At 36.7% G+C, this 7,500-nt stretch overlaps 1 protein-coding gene and 1 long non-coding RNA gene across 3 annotated transcripts in view; one reads left to right on the top strand and one right to left on the bottom strand.

Annotated features, from left to right (window-relative positions):
* LOC135208871 (uncharacterized) overlaps window positions 1–7,500 on the bottom strand; it is an 81,270-nt gene that overhangs the window by 55,093 nt on the left and 18,677 nt on the right. The gene's annotated exons all lie outside the window — the stretch shown is intronic.
* Window positions 1–7,500, top strand: part of LOC135208869 (uncharacterized) — a 19,424-nt gene that overhangs the window by 7,545 nt on the left and 4,379 nt on the right. The gene's annotated exons all lie outside the window — the stretch shown is intronic.

Here is a 7,500-nt window from a genome sequence, read left to right as displayed (position 1 = left end):
TGGTTTGGATTGGACGAGGTACAATGACATCCAAGATGCTCCTACTCAGACAAAACCATTAGAACTATTTGTGGAAGTTGCACTTGCCTCACATTTGTATGGCCCCCTGAATATATATATATATATAATATATAATATATATATATATATATATATATATATCTATATATATATATATATATATATATAAATCAGGAGCCATCTTACTTAGTAGCGCTGAGCGTTTTTTTACATGGCCTAGAAACAGCCTAACTAGTAAATAAACCTCCGGGCCACCTACACTCCATTTCATTACCAGCTTAGGATTACCCCGTAAACCTCTTGAATAACTTTACGACATATTACATGCTTTTAAGTGAAGTAATTCCCAACAACGAATGTTTACTTGCCGATTGAAGAAAGAATGAAAAACACAGGAGAGTTGCTGGCGCAATATAATATGAGAGAAGAAGCAATCATAAGAGAGAGAAAATGTTATAGTCCAGGGCCCAGAGGGGTGAACCTGGTTCCGCCGGATAAAGTTTTTTTTCTCTGGTGTTTCTTGTAGCCTGGGGGGTAGCTCTTTAAGATTTAGGGGGTGCCCTTGAACATTTCGAGATATTAAGCCCTTTCTATTGGATACGTCCAAATAATGAGAAAAAAATTCATATTTTCATCAAACATCTTTTTTTCCATATTTTCATGTTAAAAATTCAGATCAAATGCACTCGGTTTATTTTCTCTGATATTTATTCATACAATACAATCAGCAACATCAAATCTAGATGTAAACTATAGCGAATTAACACTTTTCTAGTCATTTCAAGGAAGAGAAATCCGACAACTTTACTTTCATGCAATATTTTTAACTGGCCGAAGAAGAATGCTAGCTATCTACATGGCATATGGAAGAGCTCTTTTATTTTGAACCCTCTTGCTAACTATCTGATTCAAAAGTATCATTTAATAAGAACAGGAAGTCCTGAAATCTGTTGCCAGAAAGTCAGATTGAGAAACCCTGCCAATCTAAATTACGCATGGTGGCTAGTTCAGGCTACTGAAGTCTCCAGCACCCGACACTGAAGCATGCACAAAATATGGTGCAAGGTAAACCATTAACCCTGCAACTGCATTTGTTGGTGCTACAAGGGTAATCAGTTTTGCAGCCACATTTGATCATTTCTAATAGTAGTCAGGGGCAGGTTTTGTGTTGTCTGGTAAAGAAGTGGGGCATAGTGTCTTATTTGCTGCGTCCCTCTTCCATCCGTATTCCTCCGGCCTTAGCTCTGGGTTGGCACCGATTGATCACCATAAGACTATCTGAAAATATTCCCTCTTCACATTTTCAAGGAATGCCTCTCTCGTAGGTGGTAGGGCAGCTAAATTGGGAGGAGACGTGTGGCCTTACCCACTCTTTTTTCCCCATACAAGCAGTCTGGTGTGTGACATATCTCGTCTTTCCTTGAACCCGTAACAAGCTGAAATGAAATGAGTGGTTTGATACATCAACATTTCCGATAGCTGATGGGTCACATCCGTCTTTCAGATTTTGACTACTGTTCCTTTACCAATGCCGAAGTAGCAAGCCGTGGTATCATATCCTGATATAGCATGTGCTGGTAACAGCTTCTTCATAATGTCCCCATGCTGAGCCTGTGTCGCCTTGATGTCCAACATTGCCCTTTCCTTGCTCGGTGATTCCATGGTAAGTGGCACTTCCACTCCTGCCATTTGGTAGTGATACAGGAGCAGAACGAAAACATCAGTATCGTCAGAGATAACAGCAATTTGTCTGGCCTCCCCAACACAATGCAAGACTTGTTGGACTATGATTATATCAGCCTCTTCTTGGTGGGTTTCCAGATCGTACCGAGTCTCTCTTTCTTCGTTTCTGACTTGAAGGGGACAACTATCCTCGCCTGTGACAACCAACTTGTGTTCTCTGGTACTCTGCAGATGGAACAGTCTATCTTGAGTCAGCTCATCAAATAGGATTTGAATCAGCTGTTTCTTGTTGACAACTGAAGACAGGACAACCTTCTGGGCAGGCAACTTTGTTGTTCGAAGAAGGTGATGTTTCCGTGTAACTCCTGTCTCTCTTCCATCTCGTGTTGTGGACTTAATGCTATACTCATGATACCTGTCGAAGATGAGGTAGACGTCATTATTGATTAGATATGCAGTTATCCTTTTCTTGACATTCACAACGAAATCAGCTACGCAACCATCTGTAGGCCAATGTATAGTCCAAAGAAGGGCCGATCCATATATAACAGTGACATCTGCATTACCAGTATTCCTTCGAGAGACTTCTACTTGGAGGGACCTCTTGAGTATGGACTTTGATCTACTAATCCTCATTCCATTTTTTCGTGAACATTGCCGTTGGGACAGGAGCAAGCTCATAAGAGAAGACATCCTTCACATCAATCTCTCGGTCACTAGATAACAATGCAATGACTCTTGAGTAGATGGCATTCAGATCATACACTTCTGAGTCACCATTCTTGACAGACGTGCATGATGCTGCCATAGTCTCCACTTTCTTGGAGATTGTGCTGTAAAACCCTCCTGGCCAAGTCTTCTCAAAACCTTCCAACATTCCCTCTCCGATCAGTACTGAGTTTTCGACGTTGACGGATGCTGGGGCTATCTTCCCACTGACAATGTTGACAATGCTTCCATCTGGATGCTGCTTGGGGTCAAGGGGATCCATGCTCGAGTCAAGTTTACTTCGAAGTCCATCTCTGTCCTTTCTATCAGCTTGAATCCTTGACTTGCCCGCCTCTTTGTGGTGCAACTGGATCCTGCTGGACTCCATCTCCACTTCCATTTCTAGCATCTGGGATTCCATCCTGCAGCAGATGTGACGACTAAGTGCCCATATTTTCAGTGCATTCTGCTTAAGTGTTATGCCTATGATCCCTCCTGAACTATGTCGGTACCTCATGAAGCTCGATTCGATGAATTGGTCATTCCAGAGTCCATTCCAAATACCACATATGTGGCGCGTGATGTGTTGTCCTTTCAGGAAGAGGCACTCAACATGAGATGGGAGTTTATCTATTGAACGGACATAGTATAGACCATACCGAGCAGACCTGACGTGACCCGCTGCGAAATAATACAGAAGCATCTTTCGGAATGTCACCAGATGAAGAAGCCAGTCACCCTCGCGTTCAGCACTGATATACGTCATCATCAGCAATACAGGCTTGACCAAGATCTCAACCCACAGTTTCACTGTCCTGCTCTCAGTGGCAATCTGATCTAACGCTTTCATCATGTCATCTGCAGTCGTGAAATGATAACCAATGAACAGGCTGCGGATCACGTCCTTCGCCGAACGTTTTGAGGGAACGCTTTGCCGCTTAGCATCTTAGGAACCCCTCCAAACACTTCTGAAGGAACATCAGAAAGCCCACTTTCAGTCATCAATGACCCAATGGCCCCACAAAGCTCATCAGAGCATGCATCCCACCAAGACGAAGGTACATATCTTTGAAAGTTTCCGGCTGGCCATGAAATTTGCACTGCAACTCTGTAGAGTTGTTGGTCACACTTCAAGACGCTGAATGTCTGGCCTGTTTGAGCTCTAAGTTCTTTCACCTTCATCATGGCAGTCAACATTGTATCTGGATCGGAGGGTTTCATGTCAATCAGAGGTAAGAAGACAGCTTTCGTCTTGGGCTGTGGAAGATGACCCTGCTCCCTGCTAAGTTTTGTGTTGTACCCATGAAATTTCAGTATAAAATAAATAGTTTTCTTTTATAAATTTTATGGCTTAAAATATACGTAGTCAATATTTTGTAAAATATTAGTATACAGAAAGCAATAGGAAAATACCTAATCCCCGGCGGATATAATTCAAAGAGAAATACAGAAAATTATTTTTTTCGATTATGGGCTCGTCCAACAATAATCAGATGGAAAGGGCTTAATATCTCGAAATGCTCAAGGGATATGACTGGGCACCCCCCTAAATCTTAAAGAGTTACTCCCAGGCTGCAAGAAACAGGTTCCTCAAAAATCAAGGGTTTGGGCCGCGGACTATTAAAAGAAATCGAGCGCAGCTGATACAACAGTCATATTCACTGCTGCTTGTTTGAAAGTGTACTCCGCATACATATATATTACCAATATTGTAGTTATTATTATACTATGTGCGTTCGATGCCTTAAAATCCATTAGCTTGCATTTGAAAATCCCAGTATCTAAAATAATAATAAAAAAAATTAAACAAAAAGGAAAATTATAAGCAAATGGAAATACGATAACAAATAACGATTTTACCTACAAAAGTTGCAATAAAATAGAGCAGAGTACTTTAAGAAGAATTACATCCTCCTTGAAACAAGCTTGACCAATTACCTATAAGAATAACCCTTACAAGAACCCACAGGGATCAGCCTGGTAGATTTCTAACTAAAACATGAAAGAAATGCCCTATAAAAACCCATCTTACTTAAACATCTAAAGTGGTTTGTCTCAAGGAAATACTCCCCTTATAAACCTGTAAGGCACACAACACTCCAAAGGCCTTCAGTATATATATATAAAAACAAAAAAAATTACCGCAGCACAAAAGGTGGATCTCAAAGAAACCTTAGTATGCCTCTACAAAGTATCTACCCTTATAAACACACCTGAAGCTAATAAATTCAATGGAAAAAGGCTTATAAACTTATAGTATATCCTGACATAAGATCTTCCTGTAAGGGATGCTGTTATTCTAATGCCGTTTCACTTTTCAGGTTCGCAAAATCTTGGAATATAGTACTGCATCGCATTCCAGTTCCTGGCGTGGAGGTACCCTTCAGGAATGCTATCAAAGCAGGAAACAGATACAGAGAGAGAGAGAGAGAGAGAGAAAGAGAGAGAGAGAGAGAACCGATTAAGTGACGCCATAAAAGAAATTAAAGTTTTCGTATTCGTAGTTCTTACAGGAAAAATAAAACAACCTAATATATAGGATGATTATAGGATCTTACTAACACACCAATAAAAACCTGTGTTCTTCGCCAATTAGCTTTCCACGTCTTATAACAGAACAGCCTGAAGATTAATTTCTCGGTTACTTCATAAAACGCAAATCAAAATTACATATCAGTCAGTTACGTTCCAGCAGCGCAGTAATAACTTCCAGTTTATTTGAAGATGATATCAATAAAGCTCACTTCACCTCAAGAAATATGTAATATATGAATTATCATGATTACAATTTGAATTAAGTAATGAGGAAATAATTATCTAGCAACTGTTATATTTAATGAAGGATAAAATATAATTAAAAAAACAGAAAAATTAAGATATTAACATATGACACTGAAACAATTAATCCTCATTATATATATATATATATATATATATATATATATATATATATATATATATATATATATCTATATATATATATATATATATATATATATATATATATATATATATATATATATATATATATATATTATATATATATATATATATATATATAATATATATATAATATATATATATATATTATATATATATATATATATATATATATATATATATATATATATATATATAATATGAGGATTAATTGTTCCAGTGACATATGTTAATATCATCATTTTTGTTTTTTTGTCTATATTTTTTCTTTCATTGCATATAACAGATGCTAGATAATTAATTCTTCCTTACTTAATGCAAATTGTAATCATGATAATTCATATATTACATATTTCTTGAGGTGAAGTGAGCTTTATTGATTTCATCTTCAATTAAACTGGGAGTTATTACTGCGCTGCTGGAACGTAACTGAGTGATATGTAATTTTGATTGTCCCGTTTTATGGAAGTAAACCTAAAGATTAATCTTCAGACTGCTCTGTTATAAGACGTGGAAATCTAATTGGCAAATAATACAAGGTTTTTAATTGGTTGGGTATATTAGTAAGATCCCAATAATTTTCATATATATATATTTATTAGGGGTTTGATTTCCTGTGAGAACTACGAATTAGGTAACCTTTAATTTCTTTTATGGCGTCAGTGAAATGCTCTCTCTCTCTCTCTCTCTCTCTCTCTCTCTCTCTCTCTCTCTCTCTCTCTCTCTCTATCTATGTATATATTATTTATATATGATATAATATGATATAGATATATTATATAATATATATATATATATATATATATGTATATATGTGATATATATATATATATATATATATATATATATAGATATAATATATATATATATTATATATATATATATATATATGAATAATTATCACATCGAACCGTGATCCATTTATATATCAATTCAAGCTACAAATGTCCTTTAATATCTAAATTCACTTTACCTCCCAAATGATATATTTTCATATATGTACCGAAGGGGAATTTTTTAATTGATAATAATTTCGTCCCCCCATGGGATCGAACCACCGTCCAAGTGGACGGGACGAAATCAGGACAGTCAGTGACGCTATCCAATCAGCCAACAGAGACGCTATAAGTTCATATCGATTCTGACCTTACAAATCACCCTCGATCTGGATGCTTTCGTAATTAGAATCGATATGGAACCCCGTCTACCATGTTGGCCAATTCGAGCGTTTGACAGCACGTAGCCTTTTGTTATGAATAATTATCACATCGAACCGTGATCCATTTATATATCAATTCAAGCTACAAATGTCCTTTAATATCTAAATTCACTTTACCTCCCAAATGATATATTTTCATATATGTACCGAAGGGGAATTTTTTAATTGATAATAATTTCGTCCCCCCATGGGATCGAACCACCGTCCAAGTGGACGGGGACGAAATCAGGACAGTCAGTGACGCTATCCAATCAGCCAACAGAGACGCTATAAGTTCATATCGATTCTGACCTTACAAATCACCCTCGATCTGGATGCTTCGTAATTAGAATCTGACTGTCCTGATTTCGTCCCGTCCACTTGGACGGTGGTTCGATCCCATGGGGGGACGAAATTATTATCAATTAAAAAATTCCCCTTCGGTACATATATGAAAAATATATCATTTGGGATTGGTTAAAGTGAATTTAGATATTAAAGGACATTTGTAGCTTGAATTGATATATTATATATATATAATATATATATATATATATATATTTATATATATATAGATATATATATATATATATATATATATATATATATATATAATATATATATATATATATATATATATTGTGTATTGTGTGATATATACGAAATTCATGTGTCCTAACCTTCATAGTAAATATAACTATTCCCAATTCCACTCTGCCAACGCATCACCAGTCTCTAGTAACACTAACCGGCGCTCGTTATACACTTACAGAAATGCTAATTGCTTGGTCGTCTTGAGCTTACGTGTAGCTAATGAGATATAAATCAGCTCTGAAAGCACACTTAGTTCTCAGTTTCGCTTTGGCCAGGTAAGGTTCCAGTGGGATTCTTCCTCATACGAGAGCTCCTTTTTCTCAACAGATAGTCAAGACTGCAAACCAAAAAATTTG

The sequence above is a fragment of the Macrobrachium nipponense genome, chromosome 35 (assembly GCF_015104395.2).
Source record: "Macrobrachium nipponense isolate FS-2020 chromosome 35, ASM1510439v2, whole genome shotgun sequence".
NCBI lineage: Eukaryota > Metazoa > Arthropoda > Malacostraca > Decapoda > Palaemonidae > Macrobrachium > Macrobrachium nipponense.
The sequence above is the reverse complement of the archived record's forward strand: the minus strand, read 5'-3'. Positions and strand labels throughout refer to the sequence as shown.